The sequence below is a fragment of the Agelaius tricolor genome, unplaced genomic scaffold (assembly GCF_023055355.1).
Source record: "Agelaius tricolor isolate 1412-34295 unplaced genomic scaffold, bAgeTri1.0.p SCAF_8, whole genome shotgun sequence".
Lineage (NCBI taxonomy): Eukaryota > Metazoa > Chordata > Aves > Passeriformes > Icteridae > Agelaius > Agelaius tricolor.
Genome location: NW_027269268.1, coordinates 21065552 through 21093030, shown reverse-complemented (window position 1 = coordinate 21093030; position 27479 = coordinate 21065552). Strand labels below are relative to the sequence as shown.

General features: G+C 39.9%; 1 protein-coding gene across 15 annotated transcripts in view; it reads right to left on the bottom strand.

Annotated features, from left to right (window-relative positions):
• The window catches only part of TRIM2 (tripartite motif containing 2), an 87660-nt gene extending 68121 nt beyond the window's left edge, over positions 1 to 19539 (bottom strand). For 4 of the 15 annotated variants that reach the window (XM_071431893.1, XM_071431894.1, XM_071431892.1 and 1 more), the window contains exon 1: positions 19192 to 19521. The gene's annotated coding sequence lies outside the window, so the exon portion shown is untranslated. Of the gene's footprint in view, positions 1 to 1723; positions 1744 to 17972; positions 18358 to 18511; positions 18530 to 19191 lie in introns of those variants that run through there. The other 11 variants (XM_071431899.1, XM_071431900.1, XM_071431902.1 and 8 more) reach the window with 7 other exon arrangements.
• Between the last annotated feature and the right edge of the window lie 7940 nt (positions 19540 to 27479).

Below are 27479 nucleotides of genomic sequence, written 5' to 3'. Positions count from 1 at the left end.
AGACAGACAATGTGGTGAGCATATTGATTCCTCCTAACTATGTACTGCAAGGGCACAGCAACAATTCCTAGGTGTGTGATGTATCTCATGGCTTTCATTTAAGTCCTGAGATCCTGCTTTCTTAATCTATAGACAAAAACCATCTTTACTAACCAAGGCTTAGTATCTATCTGCTGCTTAGTACAACTGACTGAAACACCCTGGCTTATATTCACAGCCTGGCACAGAAGCAGCTTATTGCAGTAATTAGCTTTAATTCATACACTACCACACATGCACTGTAGTGCTGTAGAGAAGGCTCAGACTCAGAGCTGAACAACCATCAGCATCAAGACCCACCTAAATGTACTAAGTACAACAGCTGCCTATAATTTGATCTGTGTTATTAGAAAGTTTCTGTCCACCTCTTAGCCACTGTTTCCTAAACATAATATTGCTTGAGTGGCACTCTGCAATCCACAGCTCATTGAATGATGCAATCACTGAGATCCTATAGGTGAGTAGGATTGTTGAGCCAAAAGTTTCCAGGCTGCACCAGGGCTGTCTGTGGAAGCTGTGCACTGCCCCAAAACACAAGCAGCACAGCAGAGACAAAGGCACAGCCCCCAGAGTATTCCCCTACTGTGTACATCCACAGGGAGCAAGCTAAACAAGCTGAAAGGAACATGGCATCAGGCTTTGTTTTGGATTTGCTTTTAATTTTTTTTTGGCATGAGTCAAAGCTAATGAAGATCTGATTGCAACTTACTTTCCTGTGATTTTAAATAGAGGAATAATGAACATGCTTATTTACAATGACAGGCACCTTTCTCCCCCTCAGGTATCTTGAACTCACAGCCTGAGCCCCAGTTATCACATGAAACCTACACACAGACTTGCCTAAACTTCAGCAGCAGACTACTTCTGAGATTCTGCATGGTGGCCAGCTCTGACATAGACATTAAGACTTTCTTTGCTGGTGTAAATGGTAAAAGAGAAAGTCTAAAAAGTCCATAAATATATGCAGTGTGTAAGTTGAAGAATACTGCCCAAAAAGGCAATATTTGAGTTCAAATTCTGAAAATTAGAAAGGGTATACTAAATATGCAAGAAGTCATGCTCATTACATCTCTACAATCTTTTGCTCTGTGGAGCTGTGAACAATTCCCAATAACAATTCCCAGTAAACAAAGAGGACTGAAATCTCTGACCATGACTTTCTTTTTCTACTGCTAGGTATATATCTTCAAACATGACAGCACCTATCAGCATTTTGGGAAGCATTCATTTTATAGTATCTCATTTCCAGCCATTTCACACTTTTCCAAACCACACTACTCATGACCTTGCAAAAATTGCTGCCATTTAAAGTGAGACTGGATGATCAAATACTGTAAATGCATCTAAAAATAAGAACCAGATGCAGATAAATTTGTGTGTGTATACATATATGTGCGTGTGTGTGTGTGTGTGTATATATAAAAAACCTCAACAACTTAGTAAGTTTAAATGGATTATGTCCTTATTAACTTCTTCCCTTTTGTCTTCCAGGAAGGTCTCATTTGGCATTGAAATCGTGTGGTCCTTGCAGTCATGACACTGCATACAAAGTAGCTGCTCTTTTACTTCAGACAGAGGAAAATGCTTTAATAGCTGCCTCTCTGAATGACAGCACCTACCTGCCTTGCTAAAGCATGCCCTTAGTCTTACGAGAAAAGCCACAACAAGACAGAAGGCTACTTACTAATGTTCCATAGAGTCCAGGCGGGAGAATCAGAGGCTGAAATTCACTGTGCCTCTGATGAGAAGATTTAGCTCCCTGCAGCATTCAGACAGTTGGTCCCATTAGGGCCATCGGGCGGCTGAGTTAAAGGGTGGCCGTGCACAAACATAAACAGCTTGTCAGCACAAGCCAAAGAGGCGGGCCTGCCCTGCCAGCCACAATGCGAGCCAATGATTAGCTCCTTCTTCGCATTCTGGGTGTTCAAGATATTGAGTTTCATTCTTAAGCAGGGGAACAAGAGGGACTGACTGGGAAGGGCTAAGGCTTGACGGTTTACTGCTAGGCATTAAAATGCTTAAGGTAGAAGGAAAAACAAAAATCAATAGATCACTTCGGGAAAAGCACATATTTGCTGTGTATTCATACAAACACTTCTAGGGAGCCCACAGGCATCTCCAAGGCACAGTTTCTTTCAGGTCAATCAAACATACAAGCAAACAAAAGACCTCTAAATTAAATTTAGTTCATACTCACTGTATAGAAGTTTCACTTGCAAAGTCTCTAATTTTAATTCTCTCCATCCTTTTTCTTATTCTCATCCTTCCTAACATGCTTTATCTGCTTTATTTGCTGACAGTGGCACTTCTCACTTCTCTGTCACAAATGTCTTACCCTGACCTTCTTGACCTGACCCCCCAACCTTTATTGATCCTCCTATGATTGCTTCTCTTCACTTCCATCTTAACTGCTTGTTCTTTGGGTCCTGATCTCCCAGAAAGAGCAGAGTCAAAACAGAGGCACCTTACAGTAAGGTTCTGTGAGACAACCAAATTGATCTAGCAAATTATTGCTGTCAAAAGGGGAGGCGTTATGTCTCCCTTCTCTTCAGCACCACACTGTGCCCTTCTTGTCTGTCCCCCCATCATTCAAGAAAGGCAGGTGGCATAGAAGCAAATGCTTCTCAGTCAGTTTACTAATCTTAACACAGAGACAAAAGAGGCATTGCATGGAGTAAATACTCCCTGAAATATAAGCTCCTTCTGATCTTGCCTGAGTCATCTATGTTCCCACCTGTCTGCCCAGGTTCCTCTCTCCCTTTGTTGTTTGAATTGAATTGTTCCTAGTTAATTGAATACCCTCCTTACAGCTGCTGATCCCATTTCATCCCAGCTCTGTCCTACTTTCTTATGCCTCTAGTTTGGCTGTGAGGCCTGTCTGCCACCAAAATCTGTCTCAGTAAGTGTTCTATAATAACTCCCTGCATAAATATCATGCTTTGTGCTTCAAGCCTCAGGCTCTTTGAGCTCTTTTTTGCTATCCTCCTCAAAAACCATGCCATCTTTTTGGCTTTCACTGTTTTTTCTCAGACTTTTCTGATTAATTCTTCTCTCAGCATCTACTCCTCCCTCTCTCACACTCCCAAAGGCACCCTACTTCTTGTTATATTCCATCCAGCTTTTACTATTTGCTTGTGCAGGCTCCTGTACCACTGATTCATGCCAGTGATGTACAAGCATCCATTTGTATTTTTTAGCTTTATGCTTTTCTCCAGTCCTGTATTTCACCCTGTGTTTTAGGCATATTATATTAAATGCCCTGACAGCTTTTAATTTTAAGATCCTTTTTCTGGGATCAAATTAAAGCAGTGCAATCACACTACATTCCGTGTAGTCTTGGCACAAGTCGTTTCTCTCCCTCTCTGCTTTGCTAAAGGAGCTGAACTCGCTGCAGAAGCAGATGCTGGAGTTAGCACCTCGTTCAGACAGGCGAGGTATCCTATCGAAGCTCTCTGGCTTCTGCTGACAGGCTGCACGAGAGTTCTGGCACAAAGCACTGCATCGCATTGTGCTCAGGTCACGTTTGCAAGTTTTTCTTTCTTCACAGTGAGACATACTAGACACGTTCTTCAATGACATCTCAGATTCTGACACAATTGCACAGCTCCATCAGCTGCCACCCAGGGACATAACATACATTGCCTCTACTTTTGCCCGGATTTCTTACTCAGTCTGTGCTATCCACACCAATACCATTATTCTACCAGAGCTCTTTTCCAGTATTTTTAACCTGTAAATCTCTGCCCAGGTCCACCATGTGATCACAGTATATGATTACTTTAATTATTTTGATTATGGAGCCTAGACCTTATTCTCAATGCACCTGCATTGCTTTCCACAAAAAATTCAGCAACTGAGGTAATCTTTTGTTCCATACCACAGCCACATTGCCTGCACCTCCATGAAAGACATGCTTTCATGTTCTGAGCTTCAAGGCCTTTTCAGTATTTCTTCTTTCTTACTGATCCACTCCCACATCTCTCTTCATCACAAAGCCTGGCTTTTCAGCTTTCTCTCTTACTTACAAAGCTCTCTTTTCTTACCTTTTCTTCTATGCAGAGAATGCCCTGCTTCATCAAATCAAATTACCTACTTTTCTTTCTCTTCTACAATCTACATGTCACAAAATATAAAAATAATGTATCAGAGTGAGAGTAGGTGAAAAGTCACTCCAGAAAGAGAGATGTTTCATCAGAGTATATAAAATATATGTGCTACAAATCTTCTACCATCAACTATATACTGCATGTTACTGCACCTTACACTGTTAGATTTTTTTATGGAACACGATAGGCATGAAAAGCCCTTGATGGATATGGATCAAGTGCCCAAACACTGTACATGAGATTGTGAAAAGACTGCTATGAAAAGACTGTTTGTAGATGCACAAGAGAAAGCAAGCTAGCTATTGCATCTCTGATTCCCATGGAAATTTATTTAAGATGCTAATTCAGTGTAGCCACAAATAAAGAAACAAAAGAAAGAGCAAGAATGAGCTGATTTAGTGGACTTTGTTGAAAAGGCACACTTTAGACAAAGTCACCCTGGGTACAACTCTGTGACTTCAATCATAGCATTATGGCAAGGATGAAGCTGCCTCTTTGTCCTTAAGCCTGGCATGACACAGGAAAAGTGTTATCAGCACTGCCAACAATACTGACCCAGCACCAGCTAATAGTGATGGCCAAGCTGATTTAATAATTTACTTCTATCAAAAAGGTTATCCCTCTCTCTTGACTACCATTCCCAGTTGCACAGGCCTGTATCTCTCTCACACGTGTTACAAGAACAGTGTGAAAGCTCACAGCCCAAATTTGTCTTGCTGGATATGTCTTTCAGACAGGTTAATGATCTGACTCAATATCCCTGCCATGTTAAGCACCTGAAGCGCCAGTGGAGGGAAACAGTAAACATGTTTTAGATAGAGAGGGCAAAAGGTGGAGACCAGAATCACCATCTTTTTTTTCATATGCAAAAGATGGCTGTCATCCCCAAGAAGCTACCATCTATCCTGGGATGAAACTTAAAACCATGACCCCCAAACCCACACCATTTTTAAACACAAGATCCCAAAAGCTGATGAGTTCCTTCCAGCTCAGCATATTCTATGATTCTATGATATGATTCAGCAGAACTTTTCCCACTCCCTCAGCTGCAGCCTCCATGGGTGACATTTTGATTCTGTCCCTTTCATTTTACCATCCATGCATCTGGCTCCTATTATTTATTGTTTGCTTTCCAAAACTGGGGTATTTTTACTATTTTGTGGCCTCAGCCCACCCTCACTCTGCCCTTTCTTCTCAAAACAAGCTCAGCTGGATGCTATTTTGTCTGTTCTTTGCATCTCCCTTTGGGGCCAACAAGGAACCTCAGGCCCCCTGAGGCTCAGGCTGTCCAGTTTGTGTCTACATTGCTGCTGGGAGGAGACCTGCCCTGATTCTCCAGCTGAAGCCACAGATGCTGCAGAATGGAGTGAGGTTTTTGTCATGTTTTACTGGCCTGCTTTCAGTTATAAAGGGGGTTACAAGTTATTCCCAGAAAACACACCAGCTCAAGTAATGGAAGACTTCAGATAGTGACAAAAGAAGTGAAACTGTGTAGCTGAAATGTCTCTTTCCTGTTAAAAAGGAAAGCAAAAGGCAGAAATGGGAAGGGGAAGAGATCATGCCCAGATGCACCACACTAACATATGAATCTGCAGTCAGTGGGAACTTGGGTTTAGTCGCAGTTCAGACCATGTGCATTTTGAACTTTAAGCTCTTGGACCACTTCCTAATTAGAGAGCAAGTGACACACTGTGGAATGATTTAACCCTTTGGTAGTGCCTCCTGAGGTGTAGCAAATGCCAGAAGAGACTCTGGGGATGTGGCTAACCCCTGGAAGCCACAAAGACTACAGGATCTATCCCTATGCTCCAAATAGACTAAGTGAAACAACTGCTGTCAGCGCCTCTTTTCATGGCTCCCTACACAGAAAGGGAGCCATGTGCTGCTGAATGACTGCTGGACTCCTTCCTGTGCTGCTGAATGACTGCTGGAATCTCCCCCTAATGTGCCAACTTTCCATCCAGAATCTGCCTGTCTTCAAGACAGAATAGTTCCTTCAACCTCATCAGTAATGCCACACCAAGGATCAGATCAAACAGAGATACCTGCAGCAACTTAATAGTGTAAATAACACCACACTGAACCAAGAAACCTCTTCTCTGCTTAACAGGAGTGGAAAAGCAGCAGAGTAACTGTAACTAAAAGTACAATTCTAGCATCAGGAGCTGTGTGGAAAGAAACTAAGGTTATACAGCTGATGTACATCAACAGCTGTCATGATTATCACTGGTGTTCTAGTTAGATCTGCACCAGTGATTTCATTTTTTTATATCCCCTTGTATGTGGTAATAGCATGTCTTACCTATTTCACAGAAGTTCTGTGTGCCTACATTTACAGTTCTTTGAGGCTCTCACTGAAGACATTTCAGACATACAAACTTGTTATTTTCACTACTGACTTAAGAAATATATCCTTCGAAAGCAAATAAACAGGATAACTACTTTGGCAAGATAAGCATTTTTAAAAATTTCCTACCACCTCAAAGGTCACTCATTCAAAACACAACACAAACGCACTAATAAAAGGAGATGTACCTCCAAAAATGCATGCACTGTGGGTAAAGATTAACTTTGACACTGTAGAGCACAGTAAACCTACAAGTTTAAAGTCCATCTAAGCAAGTTTTCTCCCTAGCTTCTTTGTGTCCCATTTCCTGGTGAGAGATGTTTCACAGGCCTCAATTGTCACAGAGTTCAGAGGAGGCCTTTCAAGTGCAAACTACTCTTTGCACATGCCCTTCATTTCCCATTCAGTTGTGCTCTACCTTATTTGCAGACCAATGGCCTCAGTTCTCATCTCACCTGGAATTTGGGCAGTCAGAGTTTTTGAGCCTTAAGGTTTTTATAGACGGATCTGTGACAGCAAGGTAGCAAGAAGTATCAAAGCTACATCTGAAATATCTGTCTAATGTACATGCTGGTAAAGCAGGAGAAAACTCAGTCAAGAAGCAAAGCAAATTAGCCTGTCTTGGGCACCATGCTGCCATAACTGGCTTATATATTCAAGCTGGCTATAAGCTACCTTAAGCCTTGCTATACTATACTGCAGGCATTTCTCAGTTAAATTCTGTGAATTAATCTAGACTCAACATTTAAATTCCACTGTTGTTATGGGGCCATTCATGCACTTCTAGAAGGGTTTTGCAAATCATGCTGAAACATCCCTTTGATTAGGTTTAGAGTCCAAAATAATATTTCAGAAGGACAGATGCTTTGGCTTTGGAGCAGATCCATGTGTTCAGAGTGTCAGGTATGCTGACAAAGAGCCAAAAAAGAGCCACAGACCCAGCAGCACACATATCCATCCTAATTTCAAATTAAAGAAAACTCGTCTCCAAGGAATGCTTTCCTATATAACAGTATAAACATTTCCAGTGGTATTTTTGGAACTGACAAATTCCTTATTATGTATGGCCTTTGTCACAAGAAAAATATCGCCTCTCCAGTTTCTCACCCCTCTGTGGGCTGTGTTCTTGCTTAGACAGAAGAACCCAAGGGAAATTTCCAAAAGAACTCTTTTGTGAAGACCTTGCTGTTATACAACAAACAGACAGCATTAATTAGAAGACTGCCTTCAAGATAGCTATGGTTCCTGCTCCCATAAGAAACCCTATTCATTGTGAACTCAGCAGTAAATATTCCACTTGTTTCTTTGGCACAGAACCAAATTCCTGCATCAACTAGAGCAAAGGATGCTCAGAGACCAAGAGGGATTTGCCCATCACAGGAAAAATGTTCAGATTAGCGATGCAGTGACCTTGGTTCAAAGAAAGCTCTTTAATACATGCCTTTCTGTCAAGCATATGAGAACTCCTGCTGATTTCACTGTCACATCAATGAGGTCAGCCACGGATTTATTCAGGAACTAAAAGGAATTAACTCCCTTCACACATACACACCCCCTGAATAATGGCCAGAGTGGTCTGTGCCCAATGGTGCAGATGTGACTTGTCCCTCCCCTCTCCCAGTGTGGATCAGGAGTTTACCTCTCCTTGTATGACACTACTGATGCATTTTATGCCTTCTTGCTGAATAAGAGTGAGTGGGGTACCAAAAAACTGCTATACCCAACTTACTTCTATTTCCCTTTTCTACCCAGCAAGCCTAGACAAAGCGTGTCAGTTACTACCAAGCAGGTGGAAACACTGAAATAATTTAACTGCTTGAAACTGCAGAGGCACAACAAAGGTCAGAATCATTCATTTGGACACAGAAATCCAAAGAGAAGGTGGTGTGTCCTATATAAGCCTGCAAGCAAACACAACAGGCCAAGTTTTCAGTACTCTCGTATAACAGGCGAGTAAGAGGAATTTTAATGAATTCCAGGCGCTCTCAAGTCAAGTTCCTTGTGACAACCTATCCCCCCCAAAAAACAGGGACATATTAGTTCTCAAGCAAAGCTCTGTTATAAAGGTATTCAGAGCAGCAGGAGAGGAAAAGAAGACCTTAATATTAAAGATACTACAAACCTCAGCCATGCAGGAGAACTCAATTAAAAGATAAAAGTCCCCTTGATCCAAGCAGCAAAAAGGCTAAACCTGTCATGTAATCAGAACCAAACCACACCCACGTCTGGATTTAATTATGCCGTGCTATTTTACAGTAGCCTAACAAAATGGAACTGGGGGTCAAATAATCCTAGAATAATTCTTCAGTCAATCACACATATAAGAACCTGGGTAAGAATGGATAACAGACAACATCAGCAGACTGAGCATACAAAGATTCTAATTAAAGGTAAGAACAACAACAAAGAAGTCCATAGACAAATGGCTCACTTCAGAGTGATAGCATCTACCAAAAAAATTTCTGTATGGTCAACAAAATTCATGCAAACCTACAAAACTAATGCATACTGAAAGGATGGAGCTCTGGTCAATATCTGCTCACTGATTTGAAAAGAAATGGAATTAATGGAATTCTAAAACTCTTCAGAAATACATATTTTTGTATGAGTTCTACACGTATTTAAAACAAATTCTCCATAAGAAAGTATTTATATGAGATTGTATGTTTATATAGCAACTGTAAATTACAGGGAGAAATCTACATAAGAACATGCTTTTAGTTAATATGAAAGTATAAAGGACATATAATTTAATTATTTATTATTATGAGTATACAATATGAGTATAAAATCAACCAAAATACATAATTTTTTAATTGAAAACAAAACATTCTAGATACATTACTTGCAAATGTTAACTGGGGAGAAGAAAGTCTTCTGAAATATTACCTAGCCAGCAAAGAAGCTTGGAGATATTGTATATTCTAGCTCAAGTAAATAAATAAAAATGTATATGCAAAAGCAATGCCAATGCTACCCAAATTAGTAAGGGTTTCCTGAAGATATGTAGCATGAAATTAAATTATAATTTCTATAACCTGCATCCAGCATCACTATGGTATTTTTTTAGTATTATGAAATCAGTTCCAAGTCAGTCTGGGTTTTTTTTCCTATTTAACAGAGCTTTTTATGGAAAAAAAAAAGTGCCACTTCCTCCAGCATGTATTCTTCTTATTGCTCTATTCTGCCTCATTCCTTGAGCAAGGATCCCCTGATTCTGTTAAAACAGCCAGAGCTGCCCAACTTCAACACAGTGCTCCACCCGGGCCTTTGTGCTGACCCGGGCTACAACATGGATTAAATTATAGCTCACACACTGTGATTCTATTTTGCATGCAAGGAACAAAATCTGTGTGAGGTAATACTGCACAGTACCCAGGGTCTGGATGAACAGCAGGCCTTGAAACTTTGTGTGCATTCACTCATGCTTTTCTGCCTGCTTGTCAAGGTCAGCAACATGGCACATTTAAAGGAGGCTTCTTGCATTGAAAGGATTTGTTTGCTCTTGGTTGCTTTCCGACTCAAGCTCAAGCTGAAAGAGACCTCACAGAAGGAGGCAATGATTATTGCATTGTAATTGCTAAAATTCAGCAATTGCTCAGATTCATGCAGTTATTTTAAAGCTATATTTCTTGGTCCTTTTAAGGTCAGGTCAAAGACATAAAAAAATACAAGTCAGCCAGAAAGGAATCTTATCTTGAATTCATCCCACTGGCATCCATAGATATGATGACGTCTAAAACCCCTTGATATTCCAGAGGATTCAAGAACACTAGTGTCTACAATACAGGTCACATGCATTCTAAAAAGAAAATATTCTGCAGTCTCAAAAATCTGTTTAACTTGTGAATGAGAAAAAAGTTAAACCTTCTCAGCAGCATTTCAACTGAAGATGGTCCAGTCTTTTTTCCTTTCCCTTCTTTCCTCCTCTACAGAAATTTCAGACTCCACAATAAGTTCCAATGTCACTTTTGAGAAGGGGAAGAGCCCACAGAGATATTAAATATCATCCTTAACAGAATAAATTACCATTTGGGGCATTTTTCTAAGAAGTCTTGTTACAGCTATACTTAGGAACTTCCTTGATACACAGAGGTACTGAATACCATGATGCTTGCCCAGAGCAGAATTTTTTGTTGATTGCGCATTTTAATACTATAATCTATAAACATGGTAATTTTATATTTCTCCATTAAGTGACCCTATTTCAGCTTTTAAGAGACTAACAGCCTTTACTGTCTAGCATGAATTTTTTCATGCTAGATGTTTGCCTCATTAAAAAAAAAAAAATCAGCCAAAATAATTGAGTTGTTTCTGAGAACCAGATTAAGAAAAATCAGGTCACTTTTTGTGACAAAAATTCAGGTGTCTTTATTTGAGAACTACAAAAATCCTCAGCTTTTCAGTAGGATACTAAACAATAGGGAGAGGCTTTAACCCAGACAATGATTTTTTTAACATCACATGAATATGCACATTAACCTCACTGTGACCCAATGCATACTCACTTGGGAGATGAATTTTTTGGTGATACAGGCAGCCTGCTTTCTGTCCTTTCCTAGTGCCTGTGTAGCATCTCTTAAATACAAACCTTGCAATAGAGGAAGATATTAAACCACATACATCCAATCCACTTCAATGAAAGACTAAATTCACAAGGCACTGAAGGGAACTCTGGTAGGAGGAGAAGTATTCCCATGGGCAGCATTCTCAGAAGACATACTGTCTTACAGAAACTCCCCAGTATGAAATACTGCTGGTTTTATTGCATACTGTACTATTTCCTCACTGTTCCTTCCTAATTTCAACTATGGTAGCCAGCTCAAGACCTCACTATGGTCAAGCAGCATGCTTTGCAGGTGAGCAATAGTAGAAGGTCTTGGTCCAGATAAAGCCAGTGGAATCTATTCAGTGAATGATGCCAAGTGAACAGAACAAAGAGACTGCCCTGTCACTGTATTTCCCCAAGCTGGCTCTTAGTGGGATCATACTTTGGCTATAGCAAATAAAAATGGCCAACAATTGTTAGCAGTAACAATTAAGCCATTCATTGTGCCTCTTGGAGAATGATGGATGGAGTTTCTTGTACCATCCTCACCCCAGCTGCACTCTTTGTCAATTCCTCCTTCATGGAAGTTGTGTGATTTGAGCATCTGTTCTGAATCAGATAAACAAAGTGCTATGGACTATGGTATGTACACATATCCATTGACAAAGAGTCCTGTGAAGAGACAGTGACCCACTGGCCTAGGGAATTGCCCTGACAGTGACAGGCAGCCCTATACTTGCTTTTAATCCCCATATCTGATAAAAGCAATCAGCTGAAGGGATCTCTTTTTAAAGACACTGTATTAACACCTTTATTTAGATAGTTCATCAGAATCCCAGATGACATAGTGATGTTGTACCACTTGTTGCTCTGACAACACTCAAACTTTCCTCAGTGACAGAGGGGAAGAATTTTTACAGGAAAATGCTTTCTATATGATAGGATCAGAGTAGTGTGGGGTCTCTGCGCTCAAGGATCTAAGCTATTTTTTCCCAGCTCCATAAATCATAACATCAGCTCTGGTTTCTCCTAGAGTTAGCTGGCTGAGCATGAAGGAACATCAAAAAGAGTTTTTTGCTTTCCGCTCTCCATAGCACTTGCACTCAGATGTGTCTATCTGCCCTCACATCTTCAAGAATAAAGCAAAGAAAAACCTTTCAGAAACCATTTCAAGCACAGAACCATTTTAAAAAGCATTACTGTAAGCCAATGGTGAGGCCTTTTGTTTCCCCAAAAGGACAAACTCACACTTCCCAAAAAACAGAAGTATTTTACATGGTGGTCCTCCCCTACGTACACTCTCTGATGCTGAACAAGCTATGAACATTTCTGGAAAAGAAGTAATTAACTGCAAATATGATTTCAGTGCATCAACAATCAAGGTCAGAACCAAAGCAAATCATCACGTGTCTCCTGATAATTACAGTGAAAATAATTACTTATTTCCTCATCAATAATTATTGATTCCTAGAAGGCCTCTGATGTCATAGCATGTTATTATAAGCATTATACAATGGCATCTATGTTACAAGCTTCACTATGCTTACTCTCAACATGTTCTCAAAAACAAAAGCCGAACAAATTCTCGATTTCTCATTTTAAAGCATACACTATTAATTTCATAGAGAAAAAGAGTACTTTGGCCAATCCACCTAGTAGGGACACTGATGGCTGGAAGCCCATTTGGGGTAAAATTTTGCCCTGGGAATATGCAGTATGAGTTGCATTCACTTTTAGGATGGCTATATCTTGACCATCCTAAAAGGTTAGTAAGTATATTGTCCTGGGAACTCCAAACATACTAAAATAATTTGGCTGTTAGTTATCTAATTCTTTAATCAATTTTCAGCCTCATTGCTTTGCTTTTACATAGCAATTACCCTGACTTTTACATAGCAATTACTACTGACTAATTACAAATCTGAGGGCCACACATACTGTAAGAAAGCCATGGCAACCTATGGATTTCAGGTACGTCAGTAAGGCAACACTCAGAATGCCAAGGGAGTTGATGTCAACTTCCTCTTTCAGAAATGTAGACATGACATCCAGCAGGATCTACCCTGCATTCTGCTAAAATCACTTATTTCAGTGAACCTACTTCCAAATAACAACAGAAGCTGGTTGATTACAAAGTATTCAACAGAGGTAGCTCAAGATCAGTCTGCAAACTCTCTGCTTTCCTAAAAAAGGCCTTTCAATTCCCACTGAATTGAAGAGTGGGGGGGAAATAGAATAGCAAAAAACAGAAAAAAAAAATTTTCAATTGCTCCTCTAGATAGGTAAAGGAGACTCAAAAGTACTGAAGCCTTTAAATTAAGACAACCCATGTTTCAAAAAGACAAACAGGCTTTAGTGATTTGGTTATTTCTGATTTACTATCTTTAAAATTAGGTCATTACTTTTAGGAATGCTTTGAAATAAATGAATGACAGGAGAGGATTTCAGAATGCTGTTAACAGTAATCCATACCATTCCTGGGGATAAACTGTTTTGTCTTTGACCTTCTAGTTTATCCCTTTGGGAATCACATTATTGTCTCATGAGAAAAGAGGTACCCATCTTAATATTCCTAGCCTAATGATTTCTGCAAAATCCTTTTAAAATACTAACCAGATTGAAATACTACTATTTTATCCATCCAGATCAAGCTGGATTTATGATTAATTGCATGCTTGCAAATAATCTTTCAAACTTGAGGAGTAAAATATCCCTTCATGTTTGTTAGCTTGCATTTGTGTAGATCCTTTCAACTGCTTTATGGAAGGAACAACAGTGACACTGTCAGAATAAATTTAAATTTCATTTTTAATATGTCACTAAAGTGTGGTGTCAGTGTAAAAAGAGATATCACAAATTATAACTTCAAAATGAAATATAAAAATCCTAGGAAATTCAAAGTAGAATATCTTTTCTGAGGCCTGCGATTTGGCCCTCTGGGATCCTTCAGATTTTTGATTCCTGCATATACAACTAGGTTTGTCACCTCAAAATAAAAATGTCTCTTAGAAATCATAGTGGTTTATGTGATACGCATTTCCAGAAAGAATAAATTTGCCTTTGGGCTCAGATATGTTGATTACATTACTCAGTTAAGTTACAGCTTGTATTCACATGCTACAGCCTTGCTTTGTGAAAGATGATCTGAAGAGTGTACAAATTGAACACATAAAATACCTTCAGCATGAAATAGTGTGTTTTAATGGGGCTTTGTGAACTACAGAGTTGTCCTGACTGATTTCAGATGGCAGTTTAGTCCTATTTTTTGAGTATAAAAACTACTGTTTTTTTTGAGTATAAAAACTACCTTACACCATATCATTCAAACAAAAGGTAGTAGAACAGGTGATGTTAACAGATGTGCGCCTGCTCCTGAAATCTACTTGTAAGATGGATAAGGAGCAGAATGATGGGGAGAATTGGTCTTACAGAAAATGCAAATGAAGATTCTCATCTGTGAGACTCTCATCTCACCCCTATTGTGAACCTCACTGTCCACCTCAAATCACAGTACATCATCCATGAGTCAATTAGTGTGTGATGGTCATGTGTCATGCTGCTGCTATTTCATGTGAATAATCAACATTGAAATTTAGATTCTGTAAATAATCAAAAGTAAACATACTTCATTAAACATAATAATGAATATTATTACCTTGGTAATTAAGTTTATCATTAATCTTATTAACTTAGTAATTGGCAATAGCATCTTAATTTTAAGGAAAATCTTCGTTGGTGGTCCAGAAATATTTTGTAATTATAGCCATGTTTTGGTCAGTTGAGTTAATTTCAATTAATATCATTCATTAACTTAATACCTAAATACTAACAGCCTAAGGGAGATATTTTAAGTGAACCAGTATGACAGCTTTAAAAAAAGGTCACAGTAAGTGTATGTCATTCCCTAATTTTAATTACATGCAATTTCAAGCCTATGTCTAAACAAATTCTGGTATCCTAAAGACCAGTTCGGATAACACAGTACCAGCATCAGTGTTCTGAATGCAGATAAAGAGCCAAACAAGAAAGGTAGTAAGTGAGTGCAAAGAAGGTTTTAATTTATTTGTAATAGAGCTTGTAAGCAGTCTGGGGGCAAGGATTGCCTTCTGTTTCTGTACAATACCTAGCTCAGTAACAAAAACCGGTATCCCTAGATGCTGCAGAAATAGCAAAGAATAATTATAATATAAATGTAGAATAAAATGATGCCATTGATGAAAGTCAGAATTTCATATGAGGTATACTGACAGATGTTTAATGAACTGCACTGAATCAATCTGACACTGCACAGTTCTTGGGAAACAACCAAGTCCTGTATAATTTGATTTAAAAGAAATTTCCAATGCTGCAGTTATTTTTCTCAGATTTCTTTCTTCAAGCAAAGCTCACAGAAAACAGCAGCATCCCTATTTAGTTTTTCCTTTAACATTATCAGATGATTAAATAGATTGGGCTTACATGTGGCTTCTCATTTGAAAATCAAAATCCAAAACTCAGCTTAGGTATCTGAGCTATGTTAAGTTACATTAACTGATGCCTTAGCTACCTTTTTATTCCTCAACTAGATGAGCATAATGTTGTTCTTCCTAACAGATTTTTATATCTTAGTAATTCTTAAATAACAGAAATGTTTGTGTGAAAGCAGGTAAAATTTGGAAGACAACGGAAAGGAGAAAGGAAGGGAAGGAGGAGTTAACTACTGTAAGATGTTTATGGGAATTTGTCCTTACCTAGTTCATTTGCCTCAGAATTCTTCTTGTAGGGAATTAGGAGAAAGAAGGGATCACAGAATACTGACTGGAAAGAAAAGACCAACACAGATACACAGCCTTTCCTATACTACAGTAGAGAGAAGGTGATCATGGAATGCAGTGTTCCCAGTTTTCAAGAGCAGAGGGGGGAGGAAACACTTCCTCTATGAATAGAAGGGAAGAACACTAAAACAAAATTTAAAACAGCTGCTTGCTTGTAGTAAGACAAAAAACTTGGAGTGACATAGAACTCCTACCTTGAAACAGGAGGAAAAAAGGAAAGAAATACTGGAAAAAACTATTTTCCTTTTCGGTGTCTTGGTAAGTACCAATGGATTTGGCACTATTAAATGTAAATATTTAATGCTTTGCAGGGGTTATCCATGTTGGCAGCTCACCCTGTGCTTTGCGAGGAGAATACTGAAAATTCTCTTGAACTGTGGCCAGTTGCAAACCGGCTGGACAAGACTGGTCTGGTGCAGTTACTGGTGTTCCCCTTCCTACTCTCCAAGAGAGGTCAACCACAAGGTGAACAGGTTTGTTCCCTGATCAGCCATGCACTCTGCCTGCCTTTCCTACAGGCCAAGGTTTCACGCCTCCCAGAAATATTTATGCAGCTGGGCTGACACCAATGAGGTACCCTATCAGTGTCACTGATCTATTACCAGGGGTAAAGGTATCTGAGAATCTGACACACCAGTGAGCACAAGAACGTTCACACCTCAGTGCCTTCAGAGAAAGTTACAAAGCATTGATGCATGTAGTAGCAAATGAGATTTCAGCTCAGGGCTGCAGCACCAAAAACTGCAGGGGATTGCTTAATATTCAGTGAGCATATGCCTAAAAAGTCAGTGCACATGCTATCAGAATTTCAGCATCCTGTGCACATCAATGAACTTTGCTTAAGCTTCATCAGGATCCATTTACATTCTACATAAGAGATTTGGGAGCAAAACTGGCATATGATATAAAGAGCAAAATTAAAGGCCAAAACCTTCTTTTCAGGATATCTGTCAGGAAGATGTCTGAGTAGATTTTAAATAAAACAGCTCTGAAATTTTCCATCCATGTCCCAAATCTTCCCAGAAGAACTTCTGAAATTATTCAGGACACATATGAATAATTTCTCTGTATTTGAGAGACTTAGGCAGGGGCTTTCAATGTATAATCCAAACAAGCAGTGGATTAACTGTCTTCAGCTGAAAGCCTGCCAGATGACTACCCTTCTCCACACACATGGCATTTAATGTCTGCGATTTTAATATTTTGACATTTTTGTGAGAGACATTGTCCTGAAAGGTCACCACTTGTCTCAGCAGCTGGCTGGCTGCCACTGAGGCTTGGGAAGCTGAGCTCCGCAGCTGTCATTAAAAATGACCATCTTCACAACTAAGTTTCAGGGAAGCTATGAATTTATGTCTATGAGGGGAAAAAGGAGACAAGAGGAAGGAAAAGGAAGCTTCAAAATCAGCTTTTACTTGATACAGTGAAGACAGGCATTTATACATATACATGTCTAAGATGAGGCTGAAATATTTCAAAAGCAGCTTATAAACACAACAGTCACCAAATACCTGTGTTACAGCATCATTATGGGTTATACCATGAATATGTTTAGTCCTCTATTGCAGCAAACTACACACATATTCTCTCCCTATTCACTTAATGGCAGTCACCTGTTAACTGTGCAAGTGGCATTCTCACATGGCTCATGAAAAACTGACAGTACCACTGGTCCCCAGGAAATAACAAAAACTGTAAATAAAGCAAGAAACATGACATAGCAATTGAAACAAACGGGCTACAGCCTGCATTTCTTGTGTAGTTATCTGACTACTATTTATACTTAGTCATGATCACAGGATGTTTTCAAGAAGCAGATTCCGTGCACAGCACAGTAAGAATTCATTAGCCATAAACTCAATAGGACAATGGCAATACAGAAGCTTTGAATTAGAAAGGAGAATAAAAACCAGCATACTACTTCTTCAGTGCTATGAGACCAAAAACAAACTGACAAGTATCAATTTTCTTCCTTACAATATCACCACAACACTGACAAACCTTCAGCTCCACTGCTTCCCAACCACCTTACTATCCTGTCTTGATGCCACTGTGGCAGATAAAGATTGTTTCATGTACAGACAGAATGAGATGGGTGAAAAACATGCATTGCTCACCGTGCTATGTTCATTGTTCTTATCAGGTCAGATGCAGACTTACTGGTGCCCCTTATGATGATTGTTTGTGCTTCTGAAAATAAGGTACTGTTGAGTTCCTTAATGAGAAGTCCAGGTCTGCATTTATGGATTTTTTTAAAAAAGATTCCAGGTGAAAAATACCATGGAAAATTTTTCTTCTATGTACTCACAAACTATCTATTCCTGCTGAAGTATCTTTCTTGCTGTATATCTAATCTAAGCAGAAAAACATCTCTCTATAAGTACCAGCATTTGCTGGACTTCTCCCCTCACAGAAAAAAATAGCAAGCAGACATCCCCAAAATCAACAAACACAACTGCAAACTATTTGTTCTGGAAAGCTTTCAAGCATCCCTTTCCCTCAGCAGCTCTTCCACTGAAAGCCAGAACAATACTGCAGAGAAGCTTCCCCTGTCAGGATGTTTTCAGCTTTCATCTCTCTGCTTTTTCAAGCAGAAGACTAAGGTAGAAACCTTAATTAGCAATCTGAAAGCAACACACAGGCAAGGAATACTTACATTTGCAACTGTATTTGTGATATTTGCGCACTGATCCAGCAACTGGTGATTACAAAGAAGAGAAAGAGCTTTTTAGGCTGCCTTTCAAGTCTTGCAGCAGTGAAATGAAGGCTGCTATCTGAAAGCTACTCATTTTCTATATGCTGTGCTCTACTTGCTTCCCATGTGCATACAACACAGCTGCCAGATTTAATAACCATGTCAGCCTGCTTTCCCCAGAAAGCAGCAGAGAGATGACAGGATGAAGTAGCCAGAGCGTTAATCTGTAGTTATGGCTGCACTAAGCCTTGAATGAATGTCACAGTTTTATTGCCTTTGAAGAAAAAAAACCAAAACAAATCAACACTGTTCGTGAAAAAAAATAAGAGCAAAAGGATTTCAGAAATGTTAATCCATACTTGCCCCAGTGATATTAAAGTACATTAAAGACATTTCACCATTTTTCCCTATCGGTTAACAAATCCTAGGACTTGAGGGTTTTTTATTCCTTTCAGAATACATTTTTCCTAGCAGTGTATGCTTGTACCCCAAAAGAACAAAACCATTTACTGACAAATTAGTTGAGCTTCCCTTCTCTCCTGTTTCTCTCTGGAAGGAAGCATTTCCATACCTGTTTGTCTTTGCTGACTTCTTTCAGGCAAAAAAAAAGTTAATAAAAAAGAGGGGAAATTCTCTTTTACCATTTAAATTCTCCCATGCACAGTGGTTCCTAGAGCACTGGACTTTAGTATCTGCTGTGGTCAGTTCACTGCCAAGGTGGAGCATCGCCGTACCTCCAGCTGTAAAACCAGTTCCACGCCAGGGAAGGGCAGCCAGACTTTACATGACAAGAGAAGGTGCCACTCATGCAGTCAAAAACAACAAACTGAAAACAAACCCAGAAACGCTCGGTTGGATCTGCAACAGTGCAGGGATGCCGCAGAGGTCATATGACATCTGTGCGCGTCTTTTTCTCTCTCTCATTTATATTCCTTTCACTTCCCTTGGAGGCACCTTCTCAGCAGGGAGTGGTTTCTGTGGAAACTACGGACAGTCGGTTTTCCCCTCGGAGAAACTGTTACTATGGTAACCTTACATAATGTATATGGCCTAGATTCTTTTTAAAAATATTCTAACCCTGAAATTCTCATTATAAAATTAGAGCTGATTTGTCTGGGGGGCAGGAAATACAGTTATTTAAAAATTGCATTAGAAATGTAGGATAAAAAATCCAAACGATGTTACAAATTAAATGAGAGTATAGGGGGCATGTCATTGCATCATTCACAAAGGCAAAATAATTTGCAAATGCCAGTAAACAAGTCTATTATTTAGCACTTGTGGGAAGCAAGGAGGAAGGGAAGCATATACTTGACATCACAGCTCACTGCAGCAATCAATATTGCATCTTGCAGACTCGAAATTTTCTCTCTATGTTTATTCTTCCAGCAACCAGGACCTCATTTAATGATGTAAGCCCAAATACTGCTTACATCCACCCCACTCAAAACTGAAATATCAGCTTCAAAGTCACTTACCCTACACTATGAAATCATACTACGTCAAAACTCGAGGAAGTGCCTGAAAGGAGCTGTGTGAGTCAGTGAGGTGTAGCGAGCAGTACAGCAGAAAAAGAGAAGGCACACTGCTGTTTTTATGACTTTCTTCTCAGCTCAGAGACGCACAGTCGTGGTGGGGAGGGCAGGGCAGGTCTGTCAGATGATATCAGGGACAGGGGGATGTTAGGGCCCCAGCAATGGGGCTGGGCAGGGTGAGCCTTCTAAGTCAGCAAGTGAAGATCTGCCTAGTTGGGGAGGACATCAATGTTTTGTGATCCTGGTGAAACAGGTAGGTAGATGTCTCCCATCCCTCCTCTACCTGCAGCAACCCCTGCAGATAACCTTATCCTGGTTATACTAATCAAAAATCAAATGGTTAAGAAGGCAAAGCTACCAGTTCAATTTGACATAAAACTAGTGATTTCAGTTTGAACAACACTGTTGGGAAAACTTTGCTAGAATACTACCTTGGCAATATCTGTGTAGTGACTCAGTGGATTGGTATCTCTCCTGACCTGTCAGCCTAGCAACTGTTATTATCATGAGCCACATTAATATAGACAGAAGATTGATTTTTCTTCTCTCCTTCTATTCAGAAGATGAACAAGAGAGAGCACCTGGCCTACAGAACATTTTCCCAAAAATTATGCAAGGCCCTCCTTCCTACATTCTGCAGTGCAAAGGAGGCTCTCCAGGTGGGACAAAGCAGGCATGAAGCATTGCTTCAAAGCCCACAGCCTTTATCTTTCTTGTGTGGTGGACATACTTTTACAAAAGAGACTCATACTCCCTGAAGGTGAAGTGTTGTTTGGGATGTGGCTTCTCCAAACAGGTGTTCAAGGCCAGGGTTTCACAAAAAACTTGCCAGTGCCACAAGTGATCGGACATATTGTAATACAAAATCCCTCAAAGAGGTTTCACTGCAATGGGCAAAAGTCCCTGGACTTTTAAATTAAAGAAGAAAACTGTTCCAAAAATTGCATTTAACACCCAAACTGACCTATACAGGAGATTTACTCTGACAATCACACAGAACAGTATTTTACCAGAGGCTGTGCACACAAACACACATTTCCATCTGTGAAACTCAAGGGTTGTATAAAGATGTGAAAGCATTAAACATCCTCTCTCCTTTACACAGAAAAATGAAGATTTGATGCATTGTGTTCAATTGGGTTTGAGGAAGTTCAGCATCACCAGGATACAGTCTAAAACCTACATGACTGAAAATTTTATGATTTATCAAGTATCACATTCCTAGACAAACATTACACAGGAGTCAGGCCTCTCTGGCATTTCACTTTTAAACCCCAGGGCTCTCATGTCCTATCCACAGGACATACAACCACAAAGCATTATAATCAATCTCTTCCTTTGTAAAAATAAAATAAAAAAAGGAAAATATTTTCAACAAAACATCTGCATCAATTTCTGAATCAATCTTATATACAAAATTAAAGAATAATTAGACAATGTCTAGTGAAACATATATTTAGTGGCTCTAGGAAAGTCAATATATTCAGAAATAAAATGAAAAGATTCCTTAAGCAGATTAGAAAGAGCTAAGCTGTCACTTAAACTCATGTAGGTATGACATTTTGCTATGTAAAACCTTGAACTTCAAAGAGTACATTGCACAAAGACTGCAACAGGGACAAATTGAGAAATGAATATTACAACAAGGTAAAGCAATGAACCTAATAGCTTATTTTTTAAAAAGCAGGAAACATCTGACATAGAATGAGAAGGCTCAACTATTTTTTATAGTTGTGCCAAATCTTCCAACACAGAAAAATACAGCACAGTGCCAACATGGTTACATGACTTCTGGACTGAGCTAAGTAACATCTACCCAACTTACAGTGTGGAAGCAACATGAACTTGGAATCCTCTCCTTTGTCTATGTAGACAGTCTGTGAGTATCCAACTCGTGGACACCTGTGGCTTCCTCAAGCAAAGGACAGGGCACACAGCTCAGAAGTGGACATTTTATTAGTGCCACTGCGCTTCCAGTAAGTTAACATACAGCACTTACACTTGTTAGCACAAACTCCAATCATGTTGTAAGGGATCTGGCTGAGATACTGCTGAGAAGGCAGTTAGACTAAAAAAAAGAAAGATCTGCATTCATAGCAGGACTCAGGCACACAAAGATGCAGCTGTAACCTGTGAACTTGCTGTTAGTTTCCTTCCAACAGGGAGTTAGTTCACTCTAGGAGTTCAAGCTTCTCTTGACAGCCTAAGATCTGCAAAAATGGCCTCTCAGCAAATTGATTCAGAAAAAAAAAAATTGAGCTGTTATGATCTGCACATTGTTTGGCACACCTCATGGAACATGATAGCAGCACTACAGTCTACATACAGCTGAGAAAGGCAGACTTTCAGCGGTTATTTAAAATGTTATTTTAAATGTCTTTCACCCATTCCATCAGTATTTATTATGTTTTCCATATCTTTTTCTCACACCATTACATCAGGTTTATGAAAAAATATATTAACAACACAATATTATATATGACTTTGGTCAGAGATAGAAATGTCAATAGAAACCCTTTGTACAACATTATATCACTCATTCCAAAGGAAATCTCGTGTTGTCACACCACCTCAGTTAACTCCATCCCAGGCCTTTACACCGGCAGGTTACTTATATTTCTAGGGCACTGACTGCTCATCAAATTTGCATTGCTTTTCAGTCTCTTCTGCATTGCTACAGTCTCTTCTCTCTCATGGTCCTATTATAGTGAAAAAGTCCCACTCCCCATCTACTTAAATTGACATGCTTTGGATGAAGAAAAGAAATCTTAGCAGTAAACAAAGGAAGAGACAGATTCACAAAGAGGCACAGGCAGGGGTGTCAGCTCCTAACCACAAGGTGCCTTGCAGTCTGCAGATCCTTCTGCCAAGATTTCTGTGCTTAAGCAATCCACAGGAATGACACCCACAAAAGCCAGCACATTAGCACAGAGCTGTCTAATTTAGCTACTGTGAATGGTAAGATATTAAATTCTGTCCATGAACTTGGTATCCTCATCTGGACTGCAGGAAAATGCCCATCTCCAACTGGGATTCATACATTCATTCTCATTCTCTTAAGTTCCCTTTCTTAAAAAAGCTGACTGGGGAAGTGATGAGAGCCAGTTACTGTACTCAGGAGATGACAGATTTGGGCTCAAATCTCGTAGCAGCCAGATAAAAGCATAACCAACATTCCCTTATTTAATTGTATCTTTTTAGGTTATTGTAACTTTGGATTCCTCCTGAAGCTGCTGTCTTGCTATTAGCAAATAGCAAAGGGAATGCGGGAGGGAACAAGACCACTCCGTAGCCTGTAGTCAGGCTATTGTTTAAGGCACTAACCTTGAAAGTCCAATCTCTGCCTCGGTAATTGGCTGTTCATTAGGCGTAGAATCAGGTTTCTGTGTCCCCGACGGCAGCAGCTGTTTTGCTGGGGTTCAACAGGTGCTTTCTGAGCTCTGTCAGACTAAATGCTTCAGAGAGGACAGGCACAGTGTCTTCTGTGCCTAAGTATGATGGAGATGCCCAGCTGCTCAGCCCTTGTTGCTGCTTAGCATCTCCAGACACCTGGGTTACGTGGCAGATTTTGAAGGCTGACATTCCTGCCTGAAGTATTTAAGGCGGCCATTAGGCATTTAAGGCCATGTCTATAAATGTGGGTGCAGGGCCACCTGAGCTGGCAGGGATCTGCATAGTGACTCATGAAACAGAAATGCCAGGGAGCTCAGTGCACAAACACACAATCTGGCTCTGTGCATGGCCACTAACAAGCCTTTGTGCTGTGCACAAGCCTGCACTCCATTGTAACTGTTCCAGATTGAGGGTTCCTGAACTCTAGTCTACCCCAGAGAGTAAGCAGGCCCTACATCTGGCCTCAGTCCCTACATCTGGCCTCAGTCCCTGCATGGATCTTGCCTGAGTTCAGCCAAGGAATAGTCATTATGGGGATTAAAACCAAACTGATTTCATCTAGCCTAGAACACACAGGAAACACATCAAAGGTGGATTTCTGCCTGGGTTTCTCATGGATTTCAATTTTAGTTAACGCTTACAACTGCAAGCCTTCCTATTTCTTTCCATGTTTTAGAAGCACAAATCATTGCCAAGGCTTTGGCAGCCAGGCCAGAAAATAGTGACAAATAGTGTAAGCCGATCTGGCAGGCTTCATTAAGGGCAGATTAAACATTGACAGTCCCCAAGGTTTTTGTGATATGATTGCATGACATGGCCAATGAACTAGTCACTCCCTAGGGTGAGAAGCAGAGATGATGTTCATCTGCCTGGAGAGAAGAACAGAGACTACTCTGTGAAATTACATGTTACAACAGTGTAAGATACAAAGCACCATCTCTGAACAAGGTGCTTCACCTCAAGTAAACCTTGTGACTAGCTAAATAAAAGCCTGTCTATTGCAAAGATGGCTAAGTAATGTAGAAAAAGAATCAACAGACCTGCAAAAGGCCAACACAGGAATTTAACAGTCTATCCCAGTCAGGATATCTTGCTTTTTTCCTATGCAAAGGCCACAGCTCTCATAATTTAAGATTTTAATTTTTTCCAGAAATATTTGAGAATGATCCCTCATTTACTGGATCAAAAATTATTATATCAGAATGTCAAGAAGTCTCTGAGTTGTCTGTGGTTATGGCAAGGTTGTCTTGAATCTAAAATGGTCTCCTAGTTCTACTGTCTTCTAGTAACGTCATGATTTTTCTTGCTCTACCAGGATGGTGGGTTTGGAAGTTTCTAATGAAAACATTGCATGACTGCATTTCCCTTTTCAATCCATAATATTTAATATTCCAAACACTTTCAGATTTTTTTTTTTTGCATCACCACATAAATTGTTCCTACTAGAAAAGTTACCACTTAACATCAAAATCATGTTATCCATCAATCTTTCTTTGTAGGTTCAGAGTAGGTAGAGTAGAAAGAAGCTTTACTGGTTCTATACACAGGACAGGAGGCTGCATTAAGATAATGATATACAGAAGAGTCAAATTTGTCACTGGGCATCTGAAATTAGAATTCTAGCAGTATAGAAATCATAGAACCATAAAGGCTGGAAAAGATCTTCAAGGCCCCAAGTCCAACCTTTGACCAAATAGCACCACGACCACTAAACCAATAGCACTAAGTCTACCTGTTTTTTAAGTATTTCTAGAGATAGTGACTCCACCACTTCCCTGGGGAGCCTGTTCCAATGCTTAAACCCTTTCAGTGAAGAAATTTTTTCTAATACCCAACCAAACGTCTCATGGCAAAACTTGAGGCTATTTCCTCTTTTCCTGTCACTGGTTGCCTGAGAGAAAAACCCCCACCTCTCTACAGCCTCCTTTCAAGCAGTTGTAGAGACTGATAATATTTCCCCTTAAGTCTCCTTTTCTCCAGGCTAAACACCCTCAGCTCCCCCAGCTGCTCCTCACAGGACTTGTGCTCCAGACCCTTACTCAACCTCATTGCCTTTCTCTGGATATGCTCCAGCACCTCAATGTCCTTCCTGTAGTGAGGGGCCCAGAACTGAACACAGGATTTGAGGTGCGGCCTCACCAGTGCTGAGTACAGGGGGACAATCACTGCCCTGGTGCCACACCATTGCTGATACAGACCAGAATGTCACTGAACTTCTTAGACACCTGGGAACACATCTGACCAGGGACCAACATCTCCAGGTCATTCACCATCAGGCAGCTTTCCAGCCACTCTGCCCATAACCTGTAGCACTGCCTCAGGTTGCTGTGACTGAAGTGCAGACTCAGCAGTTTGCCCAACTGAAACTCATACAGATGGCCTCGACCCATTTAAATGAAAAGTAATAACCTCATCTGTGCCTCACTACTTTATCCAGAAAGGCAGGAAATTCAGATACATAATCATCAGCATTATAATCAAAAAGTCAAAACAATTCTGCAAGCTCCCATAGAACAGACAGTTTCTAATTCCAGCAGAAAATTATATGAATTTCCATGTTTCTCTGCTAAGACCTGAATTGTATCTACTGACATAATTTTGGAAGAGTGAAAAAGTGCTGCTGAATGTGTCTCATGGCCAGAGAGCACTGCAACCAAGAGGAACAGCATGGCTTCTAAGCTGTCTCATGGAAGATCTGTTTTTCAGTGCTGCAGGTTCTGCCTTTAACATCCATTAGTGACTTCAACCACATCTGGAAAAGCCATTAGATCTAGCAAGAGCCTCTTCAACACAGTATATGTCTGTTTGAAGTGGTCTATTCTGCCTTTATTATTAAATAAAATGGTTTGGTTTGCTACAGTTACAGCAGGACACAGTAAGAGACAGCAGGTGAAACTGAGCTGCTGCTATACACAGGGAAAGGTGGACCTGTACAAGGGAAGTCAGAGTTGTCCACTGTCCACATTCTCCCTGCATTTACTTTATCACCATAACCAGCATTCACAACTTCTCCACTTAACCCTTTCAGAGCAGGAAGCCCAAAAAAGAACAAGAAATAGTTACCTTTAGGTCTCCTGCTTCATCAACTCAGCATGGAGACAGCTTGTCACTTGCTCTGACACCATTTGTGCCCTATGAACCGTAATGGATGTCTCCAGACTCCAGGGACACCCAGAGGGAACTCCTACAGCACTGCTTACTTGGAATGTCTTTATAATTGTTAAATACAAGGAAACAAAACACACAAACCAAAACTATCTGCCAAGACAATTATATTCCAATGCAACTGACACATCCAGCTAGTTACACTTTTTTATGGCTTTACTTCCAATTTAGAATGAATTGAGCAACTTTCTGGGCACGTAGGGGTTTCAAGGGTAATGGAATTTATAAAAGCACTCATTCAAAACACTCATCAGCAATCTTTTCCAGCAGTCCAGCCCAAATCAGCTATTTCAGTGGATTACTTATAATTTAGGAACCACACACTATGTCGTGCCTAAAAAAATAAATTCCTAGAGGTAACTAGAATGCTTCAGAAACCACTGAATTACAACAAAGATTGTTGCAAGAGGGAGGAAAGAGCTGCAAGGATGTATGTTAGCAGTATCTTTTATCTCTTTCAGGCTTCGCAGAAGTCATTCTCCATGCACCTTGATTTCTAGAGGCAAATGGGCTCTAGTTCAGTGGGAATGAACCAAAAATGTCAGTCTGCTTCTACAATAATTTCCTAGAGATAATACAGAGAATTGAGATAATTATTTAGACACATCTCAGATAACACCAGTGCCTGAAACTAAAATTTCAATTCTTAAAAGTCACAAACTTCCTCCTGTTCCCAGGTTGAGCCTGAAATCAGGGAACAGAAAGCAAATCCTTGGTTTTGCAGCATAATGCTCTCATATCCACTCCAGAGATAGGATTCTGCCTTATCTGCCAAGCTTTTTCTTTTTTTTTTTTTTTTTTTTTGCAATAGTTCTCATTGTATTCTTCAATCTGAA